Genomic DNA, 23,328 nt, shown 5'->3' on the forward strand with positions numbered 1-23,328 from the left:
TCTCCAATCTTCCCAAAACTCTGGATTCTGATAGAAGGCCATGAGACTTAGACCAGAGTGCAAAAATGGAGGCTCTAGCCCCTTCCAGAGCTGAGATATCGAAACTCAAAAATTCGGCCCGAAAAAAAAAACGACAGTGGTACCCCTTACGTTTTTTTTTTTGGGCGAAAAATTAAGTTTCTCCAATCTTCCCAAATTCTGATAGAGGGCCATGAGACTTAGACCTGAGTGCAAAAATGGAGGCTCTAGCCCCTTCCAGAGCTGAGATATCGAAACTCAAAAATTCGGCCCGAAAAAAAAAACGACAGTGGTACCCCTTACGTTTTTTTTTGGGGGGCGAAAAATTAAGTTTCTCCAATCTTCCCAAATTCTGATAGAGGGCCATGAGACTTAGACCTGAGTGCAAAAATGGAGGCTCTAGCCCCTTCCAGAGGTGAGATATCGAAACTCAAAAATTCGGCCCGAAAAAAAAAACGACAGTGGTACCCCTTACGTTGTTTTTTTTTTGGGGGCGAAAAATTAAGTTTCTCCAATCTTCCCAAAACTCTGGATTCTGATAGAGGGCCATGAGACTTAGACCTGAGTGCAAAAATGGAGGCTCTAGCCCCTTCCAGAGCTGAGATATCGAAACTCAAAAATTCGGCCCGAAAAAAAAACGACAGTGGTACCCCTTACGTTTTTTTTTTGAGGGCGAAAAATTAAGTTTCTCCAATCTTCCCAAAACTCTGGATTCTGATAGAGGGCCATGAGACTTAGACCTGAGTGCAAAAATGGAGGCTCTAGCCCCTTCCAGAGCTGAGATATCGAAACTCAAAAATTCGGCCCGAAAAAAAAAACGACAGTGGTACCCCTTACGTTTTTTTTTTTGGGCGAAAAATTAAGTTTCTCCAATCTTCCCAAATTCTGGTATTGGGCCATGAGACTTAGACCTGAGTGCAAAAATGGAGGCTCTAGCCCCTTCCAGAGCTGAGATATCGAAACTCAAAAATTCGGCCCGAAAAAAAAAACGACAGTGGTACCCCTTACGTTTTTTTTTTTTTGGGCGAAAAATTAAGTTTCTCCAATCTTCCCAAAACTCTGGATTCTGATAGAAGGCCATGAGACTTAGACCAGAGTGCAAAAATGGAGGCTCTAGCCCCTTCCAGAGCTGAGATATCGAAACTCAAAAATTCGGCCCGAAAAAAAAAACGACAGTGGTACCCCTTACGTTTTTTTTTTTGGGCGAAAAATTAAGTTTCTCCAATCTTCCCAAATTCTGATAGAGGGCCATGAGACTTAGACCTGAGTGCAAAAATGGAGGCTCTAGCCCCTTCCAGAGCTGAGATATCGAAACTCAAAAATTCGGCCCGAAAAAAAAAACGACAGTGGTACCCCTTACGTTTTTTTTTGGGGGGCGAAAAATTAAGTTTCTCCAATCTTCCCAAATTCTGATAGAGGGCCATGAGACTTAGACCTGAGTGCAAAAATGGAGGCTCTAGCCCCTTCCAGAGGTGAGATATCGAAACTCAAAAATTCGGCCCGAAAAAAAAAAACGACAGTGGTACCCCTTACGTTGTTTTTTTTTTTGGGGGCGAAAAATTAAGTTTCTCCAATCTTCCCAAAACTCTGGATTCTGATAGAGGGCCATGAGACTTAGACCTGAGTGCAAAAATGGAGGCTCTAGCCCCTTCCAGAGCTGAGATATCGAAACTCAAAAATTCGGCCCGAAAAAAAAACGACAGTGGTACCCCTTACGTTTTTTTTTTGAGGGCGAAAAATTAAGTTTCTCCAATCTTCCCAAAACTCTGGATTCTGATAGAGGGCCATGAGACTTAGACCTGAGTGCAAAAATGGAGGCTCTAGCCCCTTCCAGAGCTGAGATATCGAAACTCAAAAATTCGGCCCGAAAAAAAAAACGACAGTGGTACCCCTTACGTTTTTTTTTTTGGGCGAAAAATTAAGTTTCTCCAATCTTCCCAAATTCTGGAAGAGGGCCATGAGACTTAGACCTGAGTGCAAAAATGGAGGCTCTAGCCCCTTCCAGAGCTGAGATATCGAAACTCAAAAATTCGGCCCGAAAAAAAAAACGACAGTGGTACCCCTTACGTTTTTTTTTGGGCAAAAAATTAAGTTTCTCCAATCTTCCCAAATTCTGATAGAGGGCCATGAGACTTAGACCTGAGTGCAAAAATGGAGGCTCTAGCCCCTTCCAGAGCTGAGATATCGAAACTCAAAAATTCGGCCCGAAAAAAAAAACGACAGTGGTACCCCTTACGTTTTTTTTTGGGCGAAAAATTAAGTTTCTCCAATCTTCCCAAATTCTGATAGAGGGCCATGAGACTTAGACCTGAGTGCAAAAATGGAGGCTCTAGCCCCTTCCAGAGCTGAGATATCGAAACTCAAAAATTCGGCCCGAAAAAAAAAACGACAGTGGTACCCCTTACGTTTTTTTTTTTTTTTGGGCGAAAAATTAAGTTTCTCCAATCTTCCCAAAACTCTGGATTCTGATAGAAGGCCATGAGACTTAGACCAGAGTGCAAAAATGGAGGCTCTAGCCCCTTCCAGAGCTGAGATATCGAAACTCAAAAATTCGGCCCGAAAAAAAAAACGACAGTGGTACCCCTTACGTTTTTTTTTTTGGGCGAAAAATTAAGTTTCTCCAATCTTCCCAAATTCTGATAGAGGGCCATGAGACTTAGACCTGAGTGCAAAAATGGAGGCTCTAGCCCCTTCCAGAGCTGAGATATCGAAACTCAAAAATTCGGCCCGAAAAAAAAAACGACAGTGGTACCCCTTACGTTTTTTTTTGGGGGGCGAAAAATTAAGTTTCTCCAATCTTCCCAAATTCTGATAGAGGGCCATGAGACTTAGACCTGAGTGCAAAAATGGAGGCTCTAGCCCCTTCCAGAGGTGAGATATCGAAACTCAAAAATTCGGCCCGAAAAAAAAAAACGACAGTGGTACCCCTTACGTTGTTTTTTTTTGGGGGGCGAAAAATTAAGTTTCTCCAATCTTCCCAAAACTCTGGATTCTGATAGAGGGCCACGAGACTTAGACCTGAGTGCAAAAATGGAGGCTCTAGCCCCTTCCAGAGCTGAGATATCGAAACTCAAAAATTCGGCCCGAAAAAAAAACGACAGTGGTACCCCTTACGTTTTTTTTTTGAGGGCGAAAAATTAAGTTTCTCCAATCTTCCCAAAACTCTGGATTCTGATAGAGGGCCATGAGACTTAGACCTGAGTGCAAAAATGGAGGCTCTAGCCCCTTCCAGAGCTGAGATATCGAAACTCAAAAATTCGGCCCGAAAAAAAAAACGACAGTGGTACCCCTTACGTTTTTTTTTTTGGGCGAAAAATTAAGTTTCTCCAATCTTCCCAAATTCTGGAAGAGGGCCATGAGACTTAGACCTGAGTGCAAAAATGGAGGCTCTAGCCCCTTCCAGAGCTGAGATATCGAAACTCAAAAATTCGGCCCGAAAAAAAAAACGACAGTGGTACCCCTTACGTTTTTTTTTGGGCAAAAAATTAAGTTTCTCCAATCTTCCCAAATTCTGATAGAGGGCCATGAGACTTAGACCTGAGTGCAAAAATGGAGGCTCTAGCCCCTTCCAGAGCTGAGATATCGAAACTCAAAAATTCGGCCCGAAAAAAAAAACGACAGTGGTACCCCTTACGTTTTTTTTTTGGGCGAAAAATTAAGTTTCTCCAATCTTCCCAAATTCTGATAGAGGGCCATGAGACTTAGACCTGAGTGCAAAAATAGAGGCTCTAGCCCCTTCCAGAGCTGAGATATCGAAACTCAAAAATTCGGCCCGAAAAAAAAAACGACAGTGGTACCCCTTACGTTTTTTTTTTTTGGGGGTGAAAAATTAAGTTTCTCCAATCTTCCCAAAACTCTGGGTTCTGATAGAGGGCCATGAGACTTAGACCTGAGTGCAAAAATGGAGGCTCTAGCCCCTTCCAGAGCTGAGATATCGAAACTCAAAAATTCGGCCCGAAAAAAAAACGACAGTGGTACCCCTTACGTTTTTTTTTTTTGGGCGAAAAATTAAGTTTCTCCAATCTTCCCAAATTCTGGAAGAGGGCCATGAGACTTAGACCTGAGTGCAAAAATGGAGGCTCTAGCCCCTTCCAGAGCTGAGATATCGAAACTCAAAAATTCGGCCCGAAAAAAAAAACGACAGTGGTACCCCTTACGTTTTTTTTTTTTGGGCAAAAAATTAAGTTTCTCCAATCTTCCCAAATTCTGATAGAGGGCCATGAGACTTAGACCTGAGTGCAAAAATGGAGGCTCTAACCCCTTCCAGAGCTGAGATATCGAAACTCAAAAATTCGGCCCGAAAAAAAAAAACGACAGTGGTACCCCTTACGTTTTTTTTTTTGGGCGAAAAATTAAGTTTCTCCAATCTTCCCAAATTCTGATAGAGGGCCATGAGACTTAGACCTGAGTGCAAAAATGGAGGCTCTAGCCCCTTCCAGAGCTGAGATATCGAAACTCAAAAATTCGGCCCGAAAAAAAAAACGACAGTGGTACCCCTTACGTTTTTTTTTTGGGCGAAAAATTAAGTTTCTCCAATCTTCCCAAATTCTGATAGAGGGCCATGAGACTTAGACCTGAGTGCAAAAATAGAGGCTCTAGCCCCTTCCAGAGCTGAGATATCGAAACTCAAAAATTCGGCCCGAAAAAAAAAACGACAGTGGTACCCCTTACGTTTTTTTTTGGGGGGGTGAAAAATTAAGTTTCTCCAATCTTCCCAAAACTCTGGGTTCTGATAGAGGGCCATGAGACTTAGACCTGAGTGCAAAAATGGAGGCTCTAGCCCCTTCGAGAGCTGAGATATCGAAACTCAAAAATTCGGCCCGAAAAAAAAACGACAGTGGTACCCCTTACGTTTTTTTTTTTGGGCGAAAAATTAAGTTTCTCCAATCTTCCCAAATTCTGGTATTGGGCCATGAGACTCAGACCTGAGTGCAAAAATGGAGGCTCTAGCCCCTTCCAGAGCTGAGATATCGAAACTCAAAAATTCGGCCCGAAAAAAAAACGACAGTGGTACCCCTTACGTTTTTTTTTTTTGGCGAAAAATTAAGTTTCTCCAATCTTCCCAAAACTCTGGATTCTGATAGAGGGCCATGAGACTTAGACCTGAGTGCAAAAATGGAGGCTCTAGCCCCTTCCAGAGCTGAGATATCGAAACTCAAAATTTCGGCCCGAAAAAAAAACGACAGTGGTACCCCTTACGTTTTTTTTTTGGGGGGTGAAAAATTAAGTTTCTCCAATCTTCCCAAAACTCTGGATTCTGATAGAGGGCCATGAGACTTAGACCTGAGTGCAAAAATGGAGGCTCTAGCCCCTTCCAGAGCTGAGATATCGAAACTCAAAAATTCGGCCCGAAAAAAAAAACGACAGTGGTACCCCTTACGTTTTTTTTTTGGGCGAAAAATTAAGTTTCTCCAATCTTCTCAAATTCTGATAGAGGGCCATGAGACTTAGACCTGAGTGCAAAAATGGAGGCTCTAGCCCCTTCCAGAGCTGAGATATCGAAACTCAAAAATTCGGCCCGAAAAAAAACGACAGTGGTACCCCTTACGTTTTTTTTTTTGGGGCGAAAAATTAAGTTTCTCCAATCTTCCCAAATTCTGATAGAGGGCCATGAGACTTAGACCTGAGTGCAAAAATGGAGGCTCTAGCCCCTTCCAGAGCTGAGATATCGAAACTCAAAAATTCGGCCCGAAAAAAAAAACGACAGTGGTACCCCTTACGTTTTTTTTTTTTGGGCGAAAAATTAAGTTTCTCCAATCTTCCCAAATCTTCCCAAATTCTGGTAGAGGACATGAGACTTAGACCTGAGTGCAAAAATGGAGGCTCTAGCCCCTTCCAGAGCTGAGATATCAAACTCAAAAATTCGGCCCAAAAAAAAAACGACAGTGGTACCCCTTACGTTTTTTATTTTTTGGACGAAAAATTAAGTTTCTCCAATCTTCCCAAAATTCTGGATTCTGATAGAGGGCCATGAGACTTAGACCTGAGTGCAAAAATGGAGGCTTTAGCCCCTTCCAGAGCTGAGATATCGAAACTCAAAAATTCGGCCCGAAAAAAAAAACGACAGTGGTACCCCTTACGTTTTTTTTTGGGCGAAAAATTAAGTTTCTCCAATCTTCCCAAATTCTGATAGAGGGCCATGAGACTTAGACCTGAGTGCAAAAATGGAGGCTCTAGCCCCTTCCAGAGCTGAGATATCGAAACTCAAAAATTCGGCCCGAAAAAAAAAAACGACAGTGGTACCCCTTAAGTTTTTTTTTTTTGGTGTGAAAAATTAAGTTTCTCCAATCTTCCCAAATTCTGATAGAGGGCCATGAGACTTAGACCTGAGTGCAAAAATGGAGGCTCTAGCCCCTTCCAGAGCTGAGATATCGAAACTCAAAAATTCGGCCCGAAAAAAAAACGACAGTGGTATCCCTTACGTTTTTTTTTTGGGGCGAAAAATTAAGTTTCTCCAATCTTCCCAAATTCTGATAGAGGGCCATGAGACTTAGACCTGAGTGCACAAATGGAGGCTCTAGCCCCTTCCAGAGCTGAGATATCGAAACTCAAAAATTCGGCCTGAAAAAAAAACGACAGTGGTACCCCTTACGTTTTTTTTTTTTGGCAAAAAATTAAGTTTCTCCAATCTTCCCAAATTCTGATAGAGGGCCATGAGACTTAGACCTGAGTGCAAAAATGGAGGCTCTAGCCCCTTCCAGAGCTGAGATATCGAAACTCAAAAATTCGGCCCGAAAAAAAAACGACAGTGGTACCCCTTACGTTTTTTTTTTGGGGCGAAAAATTAAGTTTCTCCAATCTTCCCAAATCTTCCCAAATTCTGGTAGAGGGCCATGAGACTTAGACCTGAGTGCAAAAATGGAGGCTCTAGCCCCTTCCAGAGCTGAGATATCAAACTCAAAAATTCGGCCCGAAAAAAAAACGACAGTGGTACCCCTTACGTTTTTTATTTTTTGGACGAAAAATTAAGTTTCTCCAATCTTCCCAAAATTCTGGATTCTGATAGAGGGCCATGAGACTTAGACCTGAGTGCAAAAATGGAGGCTCTAGCCCCTTCCAGAGCTGAGATATCGAAACTCAAAAATTCGGCCCGAAAAAAAAAACGACAGTGGTACCCCTTACGTTTTTTTTTTTGGGCGAAAAATTAAGTTTCTCCAATCTTCCCAAATTCTGATAGAGGGCCATGAGACTTAGACCTGAGTGCAAAAATGGAGGCTCTAGTCCCTTCCAGAGCTGAGATATCGAAACTCAAAAATTCGGCCCGAAAAAGATCGACAGTGGTATCCCTTACGTTTTTTTTGGGGGCGAAAAATTAAGTTTCTCCAATCTTCCCAAATTCTGATAGAGGGCCATGAGACTTAGACCTGAGTGCAAAAATGGAGGCTCTAGCCCCTTCCAGAGGTGAGATATCGAAACTCAAAAATTCGGCCCGAAAAAAAAACGACAGTGGTACCCCTTACGTTTTTTTTTTTTGGGGGGCGAAAAATTAAGTTTCTCCAATCTTCCCAAAACTCTGGATTCTGATAGAGGGCCATGAGACTTAGACCTGAGTGCAAAAATGGAGGCTCTAGCCCCTTCCAGAGCTGAGATATCGAAACTCAAAAATTCGGCCCGAAAAAAAAACGACAGTGGTACCCCTTACGTTTTTTTTTTGGGGGGCGAAAAATTAAGTTTCTCCAATCTTCCCAAAACTCTGGATTCTGATAGAGGGCCATGAGACTTAGACCTGAGTGCAAAAATGGAGGCTCTAGCCCCTTCTAGAGGTGAGATATCGAAACTCAAAAATTCGGCCCGAAAAAAAAACGACAGTGGTACCCCTTACGTTATTTTTGGGGGGGGCGAAAAATTAAGTTTCTCCAATCTTCCCAAAACTCTGGATTCTGATAGAGGGCCATGAGACTTAGACCTGAGTGCAAAAATGGAGGCTCTAGCCCCTTCCAGAGCTGAGATATCGAAACTCAAAAATTCGGCCCGAAAAAAAAACGACAGTGGTACCCCTTACGTTTTTTTTTTTTGGGCGAAAAATTAAGTTTCTCCAATCTTCCCAAATTCTGGAAGAGGGCCATGAGACTTAGACCTGAGTGCAAAAATGGAGGCTCTAGCCCCTTCCAGAGCTGAGATATCGAAACTCAAAAATTCGGCCCGAAAAAAAAACGACAGTGGTACCCCTTACGTTTTTTTTTTGGGCAAAAAATTAAGTTTCTCCAATCTTCCCAAATTCTGATAGAGGGCCATGAGACTTAGACCTGAGTGCAAAAATGGAGGCTCTAACCCCTTCCAGAGCTGAGATATCGAAACTCAAAAATTCGGCCCGAAATAAAAAACGACAGTGGTACCCCTTACGTTTTTTTTTTTGGGCGAAAAATTAAGTTTCTCCAATCTTCCCAAATTCTGATAGAGGGCCACGAGACTTAGACCTGAGTGCAAAAATGGAGGCTCTAGCCCCTTCCAGAGCTGAGATATCGAAACTCAAAAATTCGGCCCGAAAAAAAAAACGACAGTGGTACCCCTTACGTTTTTTTTTTGGGCGAAAAATTAAGTTTCTCCAATCTTCCCAAATTCTGATAGAGGGCCATGAGACTTAGACCTGAGTGCAAAAATGGAGGCTCTAGCCCCTTCCAGAGCTGAGATATCGAAACTCAAAAATTCGGCCCGAAAAAAAAACGACAGTGGTACCCCTTACGTTTTTTTTTTTGGGCGAAAAATTAAGTTTCTCCAATCTTCCCAAATTCTGGTATTGGGCCATGAGACTCAGACCTGAGTGCAAAAATGGAGGCTCTAGCCCCTTCCAGAGCTGAGATATCGAAACTCAAAAATTCGGCCCGAAAAAAAAACGACAGTGGTACCCCTTACGTTTTTTTTTTTGGGCGAAAAATTAAGTTTCTCCAATCTTCCCAAAACTCTGGATTCTGATAGAGGGCCATGAGACTTAGACCTGAGTGCAAAAATGGAGGCTCTAGCCCCTTCCAGAGCTGAGATATCGAAACTCAAAAATTCGGCCCGAAAAAAAAAACGACAGTGGTACCCCTTACGTTTTTTTTTTGGGCGAAAAATTAAGTTTCTCCAATCTTCCCAAATTCTGATAGAGGGCCATGAGACTTAGACCTGAGTGCAAAAATGGAGGCTCTAGCCCCTTCCAGAGCTGAGATATCGAAACTCAAAAATTCGGCCCGAAAAAAAAAACGACAGTGGTACCCCTTACGTTTTTTTTTGGGGGGATGAAAAATTAAGTTTCTCCAATCTTCCCAAAACTCTGGATTCTGATAGAGGGCCATGAGACTTAGACCTGAGTGCAAAAATGGAGGCTCTAGCCCCTTCCAGAGCTGAGATATCGAAACTCAAAAATTCGGCCCGAAAAAAAAACGACAGTGGTACCCCTTACGTTTTTTTTTTTGGGCGAAAAATTAAGTTTCTCCAATCTTCCCAAATTCTGATAGAGGGCCATGAGACTTAGACCTGAGTGCAAAAATGGAGGCTCTAGCCCCTTCCAGAGCTGAGATATCGAAACTCAAAAATTCGGCCCGAAAAAAAAACGACAGTGGTACCCCTTAAGTTTTTTTTTGGGGGGTGAAAAATTAAGTTTCTCCAATCTTCCCAAATTATGATAGAGGGCCATGAGACTTAGACCTGAGTGCAAAAATGGAGGCTCTAGCCCCTTCCAGAGCTGAGATATCGAAACTCAAAAATTCGGCCCGAAAAAAAAACTACAGTGGTACCCCTTACGTTTTTTTTTTTGGGCGAAAAATTAAGTTTCTCCAATCTTCCCAAATTCTGATAGAGGGCCATGAGACTTAGACCTGAGTGCAAAAATGGAGGCTCTAGCCCCTTCCAGAGCTGAGATATCGAAACTCAAAAATTCGGCCCGAAAAAAAAAACGACAGTGGTACCCCTTAAGTTTTTTTTTTTGGGGTGAAAAATTAAGTTTCTCCAATCTTCCCAAATTCTGATAGAGGGCCATGAGACTTAGACCTGAGTGCAAAAATGGAGGCTCTAGCCCCTTCCAGAGCTGAGATATCGAAACTCAAAAATTCGGCCCGAAAAAAAAACTACAGTGGTACCCCTTACGTTTTTTTTTTTGGGCGAAAAATTAAGTTTCTCCAATCTTCCCAAATTCTGATAGAGGGCCATGAGACTTAGACCTGAGTGCAAAAATGGAGGCTCTAGTCCCTTCCAGAGCTGAGATATCGAAACTCAAAAATTCGGCCCGAAAAAAAAACGACAGTGGTATCCCTTACGTTTTTTTTGGGGGCGAAAAATTAAGTTTCTCCAATCTTCCCAAATTCTGATAGAGGGCCATGAGACTTAGACCTGAGTGCAAAAATGGAGGCTCTAGCCCCTTCCAGAGGTGAGATATCGAAACTCAAAAATTCGGCCCGAAAAAAAAACGACAGTGGTACCCCTTACGTTTTTTTTTTTTTGGGGGCGAAAAATTAAGTTTCTCCAATCTTCCCAAAACTCTGGATTCTGATAGAGGGCCATGAGACTTAGACCTGAGTGCAAAAATGGAGGCTCTAGCCCCTTCCAGAGCTGAGATATCGAAACTCAAAAATTCGGCCCGAAAAAAAAACGACAGTGGTACCCCTTACGTTTTTTTTTTGGGGGGCGAAAAATTAAGTTTCTCCAATCTTCCCAAAACTCTGGATTCTGATAGAGGGCCATGAGACTTAGACCTGAGTGCAAAAATGGAGGCTCTAGCCCCTTCTAGAGGTGAGATATCGAAACTCAAAAATTCGGCCCGAAAAAAAAACGACAGTGGTACCCCTTACGTTATTTTTGGGGGGGGCGAAAAATTAAGTTTCTCCAATCTTCCCAAAACTCTGGATTCTGATAGAGGGCCATGAGACTTAGACCTGAGTGCAAAAATGGAGGCTCTAGCCCCTTCCAGAGCTGAGATATCGAAACTCAAAAATTCGGCCCGAAAAAAAAACGACAGTGGTACCCCTTACGTTTTTTTTTTTGGGCGAAAAATTAAGTTTCTCCAATCTTCCCAAATTCTGATAGAGGGCCATGAGACTTAGACCTGAGTGCAAAAATGGAGGCTCTAGTCCCTTCCAGAGCTGAGATATCGAAACTCAAAAATTCGGCCCGAAAAAAAAACGACAGTGGTACCCCTTACGTTTTTTTTTTGGGCAAAAAATTAAGTTTCTCCAATCTTCCCAAATTCTGATAGAGGGCCATGAGACTTAGACCTGAGTGCAAAAATGGAGGCTCTAACCCCTTCCAGAGCTGAGATATCGAAACTCAAAAATTCGGCCCGAAATAAAAAACGACAGTGGTACCCCTTACGTTTTTTTTTTTGGGCGAAAAATTAAGTTTCTCCAATCTTCCCAAATTCTGATAGAGGGCCACGAGACTTAGACCTGAGTGCAAAAATGGAGGCTCTAGCCCCTTCCAGAGCTGAGATATCGAAACTCAAAAATTCGGCCCGAAAAAAAAAACGACAGTGGTACCCCTTACGTTTTTTTTTTGGGCGAAAAATTAAGTTTCTCCAATCTTCCCAAATTCTGATAGAGGGCCATGAGACTTAGACCTGAGTGCAAAAATGGAGGCTCTAGCCCCTTCCAGAGCTGAGATATCGAAACTCAAAAATTCGGCCCGAAAAAAAAACGACAGTGGTACCCCTTACGTTTTTTTTTTTGGGCGAAAAATTAAGTTTCTCCAATCTTCCCAAATTCTGGTATTGGGCCATGAGACTCAGACCTGAGTGCAAAAATGGAGGCTCTAGCCCCTTCCAGAGCTGAGATATCGAAACTCAAAAATTCGGCCCGAAAAAAAAACGACAGTGGTACCCCTTACGTTTTTTTTTTTGGGCGAAAAATTAAGTTTCTCCAATCTTCCCAAAACTCTGGATTCTGATAGAGGGCCATGAGACTTAGACCTGAGTGCAAAAATGGAGGCTCTAGCCCCTTCCAGAGCTGAGATATCGAAACTCAAAAATTCGGCCCGAAAAAAAAAACGACAGTGGTACCCCTTACGTTTTTTTTTTGGGCGAAAAATTAAGTGTCTCCAATCTTCCCAAATTCTGATAGAGGGCCATGAGACTTAGACCTGAGTGCAAAAATGGAGGCTCTAGCCCCTTCCAGAGCTGAGATATCGAAACTCAAAAATTCGGCCCGAAAAAAAAAACGACAGTGGTACCCCTTACGTTTTTTTTTGGGGGGGTGAAAAATTAAGTTTCTCCAATCTTCCCAAAACTCTGGATTCTGATAGAGGGCCATGAGACTTAGACCTGAGTGCAAAAATGGAGGCTCTAGCCCCTTCCAGAGCTGAGATATCGAAACTCAAAAATTCGGCCCGAAAAAAAAACGACAGTGGTACCCCTTACGTTTTTTTTTTTGGGCGAAAAATTAAGTTTCTCCAATCTTCCCAAATTCTGATAGAGGGCCATGAGACTTAGACCTGAGTGCAAAAATGGAGGCTCTAGCCCCTTCCAGAGCTGAGATATCGAAACTCAAAAATTCGGCCCGAAAAAAAAACGACAGTGGTACCCCTTAAGTTTTTTTTTTTGGGGTGAAAAATTAAGTTTCTCCAATCTTCCCAAATTCTGATAGAGGGCCATGAGACTTAGACCTGAGTGCAAAAATGGAGGCTCTAGCCCCTTCCAGAGCTGAGATATCGAAACTCAAAAATTCGGCCCGAAAAAAAAACTACAGTGGTACCCCTTACGTTTTTTTTTTTGGGCGAAAAATTAAGTTTCTCCAATCTTCCCAAATTCTGATAGAGGGCCATGAGACTTAGACCTGAGTGCAAAAATGGAGGCTCTAGCCCCTTCCAGAGCTGAGATATCGAAACTCAAAAATTCGGCCCGAAAAAAAAACGACAGTGGTACCCCTTAAGTTTTTTTTTTTGGGGTGAAAAATTAAGTTTCTCCAATCTTCCCAAATTCTGATAGAGGGCCATGAGACTTAGACCTGAGTGCAAAAATGGAGGCTCTAGCCCCTTCCAGAGCTGAGATATCGAAACTCAAAAATTCGGCCCGAAAAAAAAACTACAGTGGTACCCCTTACATTTTTTTTTTTGGGCGAAAACTTAAGTTTCTCCAATCTTCCCAAATTCTGATAGAGGGCCATGAGACTTAGACCTGAGTGCAAAAATGGAGGCTCTAGTCCCTTCCAGAGCTGAGATATCGAAACTCAAAAATTCGGCCCGAAAAAAAAACGACAGTGGTATCCCTTACGTTTTTTTTGGGGGCGAAAAATTAAGTTTCTCCAATCTTCCCAAATTCTGATAGAGGGCCATGAGACTTAGACCTGAGTGCAAAAATGGAGGCTCTAGCCCCTTCCAGAGCTGAGATATCGAAACTCAAAAATTCGGCCCGAAAAAAAACGACAGTGGTACCCCTTACGTTTTTTTTTTTGGGCGAAAAATTAAGTTTCTCCAATCTTCCCAAATTCTGATAGAGGACCATGAGACTTAGACCTGAGTGCAAAAATGGAGGCTCTAGCCCCTTCCAGAGCTGAGATATCGAAACTCAAAAATTCGGCCTGAAAAAAAAACGATAGTGGTACCCCTTAGGTTTTTTTTTTGGGCGAAAAATTAAGTTTCTCCAATCTTCCCAAATTCTGATAGAGGGCCATGAGACTTAGACCTAAGTGCAAAAATGGAGGCTCTAGACCCTTCCAGAGCTGAGATATCGAAACTCAAAAATTCGGCCCGAAAAAAAAAACGACAGTGGTACCCCTTACGTTTTTTTTGGGGGGGCGAAAAATTAAGTTTCTCCAATCTTCCCAAATTCTGATAGAGGGCCATGAGACTTAGACCTGAGTGCAAAAATGGAGGCTCTAGCCCCTTCCAGAGCTGAGATATCGAAACTCAAAAATTCGGCCCGAAAAAAAAACGACAGTGGTACCCCTTACGTTTTTTTTTTGGGGCGAAAAATTAAGTTTCTCCAATCTTCCCAAATTCTGATAGAGGGCCATGAGACTTAGACCTGAGTGCACAAATGGAGGCTCTAGCCCCTTCCAGAGCTGAGATATCGAAACTCAAAAATTCGGCCTGAAAAAAAACGACAGTGGTACCCCTTACGTTTTTTTTTTTTGGCAAAAAATTAAGTTTCTCCAATCTTCCCAAATTCTGATAGAGGGCCATGAGACTTAGACCTGAGTGCAAAAATGGAGGCTCTAGCCCCTTCCAGAGCTGAGATATCGAAACTCAAAAATTCGGCCCGAAAAAAAACGACAGTGGTACCCCTTACGTTTTTTTTTTGGGCGAAAAATTAAGTTTCTCCAATCTTCCCAAATTCTGATAGAGGGCCATGAGACTTAGACCTGAGTGCAAAAATGGAGGCTCTAGCCCCTTCCAGAGCTGAGATATCGAAACTCAAAAATTCGGCCTGAAAAAAAAAACGACAGTGGTACCCCTTAGGTTTTTTTTTTTGGGCGAAAAATTAAGTTTCTCCAATCTTCCCAAATTCTGATAGAGGGCCATGAGACTTAGACCTAAGTGCAAAAATGGAGGCTCTAGACCCTTCCAGAGCTGAGATATCGAAACTCAAAAATTCGGCCCGAAAAAAAAAACGACAGTGGTACCCCTTACGTTTTTTTTTTTGGGGGCGAAAAATTAAGTTTCTCCAATCTTCCCAAATTCTGATAGAGGGCCATGAGACTTAGACCTGAGTGCAAAAATGGAGGCTCTAGCCCCTTCCAGAGCTGAGATATCGAAACTCAAAAATTCGGCCCGAAAAAAAAACGACAGTGGTACCCCTTACGTTTTTTTTGGGGGGGCGAAAAATTAAGTTTCTCCAATCTTCCCAAAACTCTGGATTCTGATAGAGGGCCATGAGACTTAGACCTGAGTGCAAAAATGGAGGCTCTAGCCCCTTCCAGAGCTGAGATATCGAAACTCAAAAATTCGGCCCGAAAAAAAAACGACAGTGGTACCCCTTACGTTTTTTTTTTGGGGCGAAAAATTAAGTTTCTCCAATCTTCCCAAATTCTGATAGAGGGCCATGAGACTTAGACCTGAGTGCACAAATGGAGGCTCTAGCCCCTTCCAGAGCTGAGATATCGAAACTCAAAAATTCGGCCTGAAAAAAAACGACAGTGGTACCCCTTACGTTTTTTTTTTTTGGCAAAAAATTAAGTTTCTCCAATCTTCCCAAATTCTGATAGAGGGCCATGAGACTTAGACCTGAGTGCAAAAATGGAGGCTCTAGCCCCTTCCAGAGCTGAGATATCGAAACTCAAAAATTCGGCCCGAAAAAAAACGACAGTGGTACCCCTTACGTTTTTTTTTTGGGCGAAAAATTAAGTTTCTCCAATCTTCCCAAATTCTGATAGAGGGCCATGAGACTTAGACCTGAGTGCAAAAATGGAGGCTCTAGCCCCTTCCAGAGCTGAGATATCGAAACTCAAAAATTCGGCCTGAAAAAAAAAACGACAGTGGTACCCCTTAGGTTTTTTTTTTTTGGGCGAAAAATTAAGTTTCTCCAATCTTCCCAAATTCTGATAGAGGGCCATGAGACTTAGACCTAAGTGCAAAAATGGAGGCTCTAGACCCTTCCAGAGCTGAGATATCGAAACTCAAAAATTCGGCCCGAAAAAAAAGACGACAGTGGTACCCCTTACGTTTTTTTTTTGGGGGGCGAAAAATTAAGTTTCTCCAATCTTCCCAAATTCTGATAGAGGGCCATGAGACTTAGACCTGAGTGCAAAAATGGAGGCTCTAGCCCCTTCCAGAGCTGAGATATCGAAACTCAAAAATTCGGCCCGAAAAAAAAACGACAGTGGTACCCCTTACGTTTTTTTTTTTTGGGGGCGAAAAATTAAGTTTCTCCAATCTTCCCAAAACTCTGGATTCTGATAGAGGGCCATGAGACTTAGACCTGAGTGCAAAAATGGAGGCTCTAGCCCCTTCTAGAGGTGAGATATCGAAACTCAAAAATTCGGCCCGAAAAAAAAACGACAGTGGTACCCCTTACGTTATTTTTGGGGGGGGCGAAAAATTAAGTTTCTCCAATCTTCCCAAAACTCTGGATTCTGATAAAGGGCCATGAGACTTAGACCTGAGTGCAAAAATGGAGGCTCTAGCCCCTTCCAGAGCTGAGATATCGAAACTCAAAAATTCGGCCCGAAAAAAAAACGACAGTGGTACCCCTTACGTTTTTTTTTTTGGGCGAAAAATTAAGTTTCTCCAATCTTCCCAAATTCTGGAAGAGGGCCATGAGACTTAGACCTGAGTGCAAAAATGGAGGCTCTAGCCCCTTCCAGAGCTGAGATATCGAAACTCAAAAATTCGGCCCGAAAAAAAAACGACAGTGGTACCCCTTACGTTTTTTTTTTGGGCAAAAAATTAAGTTTCTCCAATCTTCCCAAATTCTGATAGAGGGCCATGAGACTTAGACCTGAGTGCAAAAATGGAGGCTCTAACCCCTTCCAGAGCTGAGATATCGAAACTCAAAAATTCGGCCCGAAATAAAAAACGACAGTGGTACCCCTTACGTTTTTTTTTTTGGGCGAAAAATTAAGTTTCTCCAATCTTCCCAAATTCTGATAGAGGGCCACGAGACTTAGACCTGAGTGCAAAAATGGAGGCTCTAGCCCCTTCCAGAGCTGAGATATCGAAACTCAAAAATTCGGCCCGAAAAAAAAAACGACAGTGGTACCCCTTACGTTTTTTTTTTGGGCGAAAAATTAAGTTTCTCCAATCTTCCCAAATTCTGATAGAGGGCCATGAGACTTAGACCTGAGTGCAAAAATGGAGGCTCTAGCCCCTTCCAGAGCTGAGATATCGAAACTCAAAAATTCGGCCCGAAAAAAAAAACGACAGTGGTACCCCTTACGTTTTTTTTTTTGGGCGAAAAATTAAGTTTCTCCAATCTTCCCAAATTCTGGTATTGGGCCATGAGACTCAGACCTGAGTGCAAAAATGGAGGCTCTAGCCCCTTCCAGAGCTGAGATATCGAAACTCAAAAATTCGGCCCGAAAAAAAAACGACAGTGGTACCCCTTACGTTTTTTTTTTTGGGCGAAAAATTAAGTTTCTCCAATCTTCCCAAAACTCTGGATTCTGATAGAGGGCCATGAGACTTAGACCTGAGTGCAAAAATGGAGGCTCTAGCCCCTTCCAGAGCTGAGATATCGAAACTCAAAAATTCGGCCCGAAAAAAAAACGACAGTGGTACCCCTTACGTTTTTTTTTTGGGCGAAAAATTTAGTTTCTCCAATCTTCCCAAATTCTGATAGAGGGCCATGAGACTTAGACCTGAGTGCAAAAATGGAGGCTCTAGCCCCTTCCAGAGCTGAGATATCGAAACTCAAAAATTCGGCCCGAAAAAAAAAACGACAGTGGTACCCCTTACGTTTTTTTTGGGGGGGGTGAAAAATTAAGTTTCTCCAATCTTCCCAAAACTCTGGATTCTGATAGAGGGCCATGAGACTTAGACCTGAGTGCAAAAATGGAGGCTCTAGCCCCTTCCAGAGCTGAGATATCGAAACTCAAAAATTCGGCCCGAAAAAAAAACGACAGTGGTACCCCTTACGTTTTTTTTTTTGGGCGAAAAATTAAGTTTCTCCAATCTTCCCAAATTCTGATAGAGGGCCATGAGACTTAGACCTGAGTGCAAAAATGGAGGCTCTAGCCCCTTCCAGAGCTGAGATATCGAAACTCAAAAATTCGGCCCGAAAAAAAAACGACAGTGGTACCCCTTAAGTTTTTTTTTTTGGGGTGAAAAATTAAGTTTCTCCAATCTTCCCAAATTCTGATAGAGGGCCATGAGACTTAGACCTGAGTGCAAAAATGGAGGCTCTAGCCCCTTCCAGAGCTGAGATATCGAAACTCAAAAATTCGGCCCGAAAAAAAAACTACAGTGGTACCCCTTACGTTTTTTTTTTTGGGCGAAAAATTAAGTTTCTCCAATCTTCCCAAATTCTGATAGAGGGCCATGAGACTTAGACCTGAGTGCAAAAATGGAGGCTCTAGCCCCTTCCAGAGCTGAGATATCGAAACTCAAAAATTCGGCCCGAAAAAAAAACGACAGTGGTACCCCTTAAGTTTTTTTTTTTGGGGTGAAAAATTAAGTTTCTCCAATCTTCCCAAATTCTGATAGAGGGCCATGAGACTTAGACCTGAGTGCAAAAATGGAGGCTCTAGCCCCTTCCAGAGCTGAGATATCGAAACTCAAAAATTCGGCCCGAAAAAAAAACTACAGTGGTACCCCTTACATTTTTTTTTTTGGGCGAAAACTTAAGTTTCTCCAATCTTCCCAAATTCTGATAGAGGGCCATGAGACTTAGACCTGAGTGCAAAAATGGAGGCTCTAGTCCCTTCCAGAGCTGAGATATCGAAACTCAAAAATTCGGCCCGAAAAAAAAACGACAGTGGTATCCCTTACGTTTTTTTTGGGGGCGAAAAATTAAGTTTCTCCAATCTTCCCAAATTCTGATAGAGGGCCATGAGACTTAGACCTGAGTGCAAAAATGGAGGCTCTAGCCCCTTCCAGAGCTGAGATATCGAAACTCAAAAATTCGGCCCGAAAAAAAACGACAGTGGTACCCCTTACGTTTTTTTTTTTGGGCGAAAAATTAAGTTTCTCCAATCTTCCCAAATTCTGATAGAGGACCATGAGACTTAGACCTGAGTGCAAAAATGGAGGCTCTAGCCCCTTCCAGAGCTGAGATATCGAAACTCAAAAATTCGGCCTGAAAAAAAAACGATAGTGGTACCCCTTAGGTTTTTTTTTTTGGGCGAAAAATTAAGTTTCTCCAATCTTCCCAAATTCTGATAGAGGGCCATGAGACTTAGACCTAAGTGCAAAAATGGAGGCTCTAGACCCTTCCAGAGCTGAGATATCGAAACTCAAAAATTCGGCCCGAAAAAAAAAACGACAGTGGTACCCCTTACGTTTTTTTTGGGGGGGCGAAAAATTAAGTTTCTCCAATCTTCCCAAATTCTGATAGAGGGCCATGAGACTTAGACCTGAGTGCAAAAATGGAGGCTCTAGCCCCTTCCAGAGCTGAGATATCGAAACTCAAAAATTCGGCCCGAAAAAAAAACGACAGTGGTACCCCTTACGTTTTTTTTTTGGGGCGAAAAATTAAGTTTCTCCAATCTTCCCAAATTCTGATAGAGGGCCATGAGACTTAGACCTGAGTGCACAAATGGAGGCTCTAGCCCCTTCCAGAGCTGAGATATCGAAACTCAAAAATTCGGCCTGAAAAAAAACGACAGTGGTACCCCTTACGTTTTTTTTTTTTGGCAAAAAATTAAGTTTCTCCAATCTTCCCAAATTCTGATAGAGGGCCATGAGACTTAGACCTGAGTGCAAAAATGGAGGCTCTAGCCCCTTCCAGAGCTGAGATATCGAAACTCAAAAATTCGGCCCGAAAAAAAACGACAGTGGTACCCCTTACGTTTTTTTTTTGGGCGAAAAATTAAGTTTCTCCAATCTTCCCAAATTCTGATAGAGGGCCATGAGACTTAGACCTGAGTGCAAAAATGGAGGCTCTAGCCCCTTCCAGAGCTGAGATATCGAAACTCAAAAATTCGGCCTGAAAAAAAAAACGACAGTGGTACCCCTTAGGTTTTTTTTTTTGGGCGAAAAATTAAGTTTCTCCAATCTTCCCAAATTCTGATAGAGGGCCATGAGACTTAGACCTAAGTGCAAAAATGGAGGCTCTAGACCCTTCCAGAGCTGAGATATCGAAACTCAAAAATTCGGCCCGAAAAAAAAAACGACAGTGGTACCCCTTACGTTTTTTTTTGGGGGGCGAAAAATTAAGTTTCTCCAATCTTCCCAAATTCTGATAGAGGGCCATGAGACTTAGACCTGAGTGCAAAAATGGAGGCTCTAGCCCCTTCCAGAGCTGAGATATCGAAACTCAAAAATTCGGCCCGAAAAAAAAACGACAGTGGTACCCCTTACGTTTTTTTTGGGGGGGCGAAAAATTAAGTTTCTCCAATCTTCCCAAAACTCTGGATTCTGATAGAGGGCCATGAGACTTAGACCTGAGTGCAAAAATGGAGGCTCTAGCCCCTTCCAGAGCTGAGATATCGAAACTCAAAAATTCGGCCCGAAAAAAAAACGACAGTGGTACCCCTTACGTTTTTTTTTTGGGGCGAAAAATTAAGTTTCTCCAATCTTCCCAAATTCTGATAGAGGGCCATGAGACTTAGACCTGAGTGCACAAATGGAGGCTCTAGCCCCTTCCAGAGCTGAGATATCGAAACTCAAAAATTCGGCCTGAAAAAAAACGACAGTGGTACCTCTTACGTTTTTTTTTTTTGGCAAAAAATTAAGTTTCTCCAATCTTCCCAAATTCTGATAGAGGGCCATGAGACTTAGACCTGAGTGCAAAAATGGAGGCTCTAGCCCCTTCCAGAGCTGAGATATCGAAACTCAAAAATTCGGCCCGAAAAAAAACGACAGTGGTACCCCTTACGTTTTTTTTTTGGGCGAAAAATTAAGTTTCTCCAATCTTCCCAAATTCTGATAGAGGGCCATGAGACTTAGACCTGAGTGCAAAAATGGAGGCTCTAGCCCCTTCCAGAGCTGAGATATCGAAACTCAAAAATTCGGCCTGAAAAAAAAAACGACAGTGGTACCCCTTAGGTTTTTTTTTTTTGGGCGAAAAATTAAGTTTCTCCAATCTTCCCAAATTCTGATAGAGGGCCATGAGACTTAGACCTAAGTGCAAAAATGGAGGCTCTAGACCCTTCCAGAGCTGAGATATCGAAACTCAAAAATTCGGCCCGAAAAAAAAGACGACAGTGGTACCCCTTACGTTTTTTTTTGGGGGGCGAAAAATTAAGTTTCTCCAATCTTCCCAAATTCTGATAGAGGGCCATGAGACTTAGACCTGAGTGCAAAAATGGAGGCTCTAGCCCCTTCCAGAGCTGAGATATCGAAACTCAAAAATTCGGCCCGAAAAAAAAACGACAGTGGTACCCCTTACGTTTTTTTTTGGGGGGCGAAAAATTAAGTTTCTCCAATCTTCCCAAATTCTGATAGAGGGCCATGAGACTTAGACCTGAGTGCAAAAATGGAGGCTCTAGTCCCTTCCAGAGCTGAGATATCGAAACTCAAAAATTCGGCCCGAAAAAAATCGACAGTGGTATCCCTTACGTTTTTTTTGGGGGCGAAAAATTAAGTTTCTCCAATCTTCCCAAATTCTGATAGAGGGCCATGAGACTTAGACCTGAGTGCAAAAATGGAGGCTCTAGCCCCTTCCAGAGGTGAGATATCGAAACTCAAAAATTCGGCCCGAAAAAAAAACGACAGTGGTACCCCTTACGTTTTTTTTTTTTTGGGGCGAAAAATTAAGTTTCTCCAATCTTCCCAAAACTCTGGATTCTGATAGAGGGCCATGAGACTTAGACCTGAGTGCAAAAATGGAGGCTCTAGCCCCTTCCAGAGCTGAGATATCGAAACTCAAAAATTCGGCCCGAAAAAAAAACGACAGTGGTACCCCTTACGTTTTTTTTTTTGGGGGCGAAAAATTAAGTTTCTCCAATCTTCCCAAAACTCTGGATTCTGATAGAGGGCCATGAGACTTAGACCTGAGTGCAAAAATGGAGGCTCTAGCCCCTTCTAGAGGTGAGATATCGAAACTCAAAAATTCGGCCCGAAAAAAAAACGACAGTGGTACCCCTTACGTTATTTTTTGGGGGGGCGAAAAATTAAGTTTCTCCAATCTTCCCAAAACTCTGGATTCTGATAAAGGGCCATGAGACTTAGACCTGAGTGCAAAAATGGAGGCTCTAGCCCCTTCCAGAGCTGAGATATCGAAACTCAAAAATTCGGCCCGAAAAAAAAACGACAGTGGTACCCCTTACGTTTTTTTTTTTGGGCGAAAAATTAAGTTTCTCCAATCTTCCCAAATTCTGGAAGAGGGCCATGAGACTTAGACCTGAGTGCAAAAATGGAGGCTCTAGCCCCTTCCAGAGCTGAGATATCGAAACTCAAAAATTCGGCCCGAAAAAAAAACGACAGTGGTACCCCTTACGTTTTTTTTTTTGGGGGCGAAAAATTAAGTTTCTCCAATCTTCCCAAAACTCTGGATTCTGATAGAGGGCCATGAGACTTAGACCTGAGTGCAAAAATGGAGGCTCTAGCCCCTTCTAGAGGTGAGATATCGAAACTCAAAAATTCGGCCCGAAAAAAAAACGACAGTGGTACCCCTTACGTTATTTTTTGGGGGGGCGAAAAATTAAGTTTCTCCAATCTTCCCAAAACTCTGGATTCTGATAAAGGGCCATGAGACTTAGACCTGAGTGCAAAAATGGAGGCTCTAGCCCCTTCCAGAGCTGAGATATCGAAACTCAAAAATTCGGCCCGAAAAAAAAACGACAGTGGTACCCCTTACGTTTTTTTTTTTGGGCGAAAAATTAAGTTTCTCCAATCTTCCCAAATTCTGGAAGAGGGCCATGAGACTTAGACCTGAGTGCAAAAATGGAGGCTCTAGCCCCTTCCAGAGCTGAGATATCGAAACTCAAAAATTCGGCCCGAAAAAAAAACGACAGTGGTACCCCTTACGTTTTTTTTTTGGGCAAAAAATTAAGTTTCTCCAATCTTCCCAAATTCTGATAGAGGGCCATGAGACTTAGACCTGAGTGCAAAAATGGAGGCTCTAACCCCTTCCAGAGCTGAGATATCGAAACTCAAAAATTCGGCCCGAAATAAAAAACGACAGTGGTACCCCTTACGTTTTTTTTTTTGGGCGAAAAATTAAGTTTCTCCAATCTTCCCAAATTCTGATAGAGGGCCACGAGACTTAGACCTGAGTGCAAAAATGGAGGCTCTAGCCCCTTCCAGAGCTGAGATATCGAAACTCAAAAATTCGGCCCGAAAAAAAAAACGACAGTGGTACCCCTTACGTTTTTTTTTTTGGGCGAAAAATTAAGTTTCTCCAATCTTCCCAAATTCTGATAGAGGGCCATGAGACTTAGACCTGAGTGCAAAAATGGAGGCTCTAGCCCCTTCCAGAGCTGAGATATCGAAACTCAAAAATTCGGCCCGAAAAAAAAACGACAGTGGTACCCCTTACGTTTTTTTTTTTGGGCGAAAAATTAAGTTTCTCCAATCTTCCCAAATTCTGGTATTGGGCCATGAGACTCAGACCTGAGTGCAAAAATGGAGGCTCTAGCCCCTTCCAGAGCTGAGATATCGAAACTCAAAAATTCGGCCCGAAAAAAAAACGACAGTGGTACCCCTTACGTTTTTTTTTTTGGGCGAAAAATTAAGTTTCTCCAATCTTCCCAAAACTCTGGATTCTGATAGAGGGCCATGAGACTTAGACCTGAGTGCAAAAATGGAGGCTCTAGCCCCTTCCAGAGCTGAGATATCGAAACTCAAAAATTCGGCCCGAAAAAAAAA

Source organism: Pimephales promelas, chromosome 19, assembly GCF_988280905.1.
Source record: "Pimephales promelas chromosome 19, fPimPro1.hap1.1, whole genome shotgun sequence".
NCBI classification, from domain to species: Eukaryota; Metazoa; Chordata; class Actinopteri; order Cypriniformes; family Leuciscidae; genus Pimephales; species Pimephales promelas.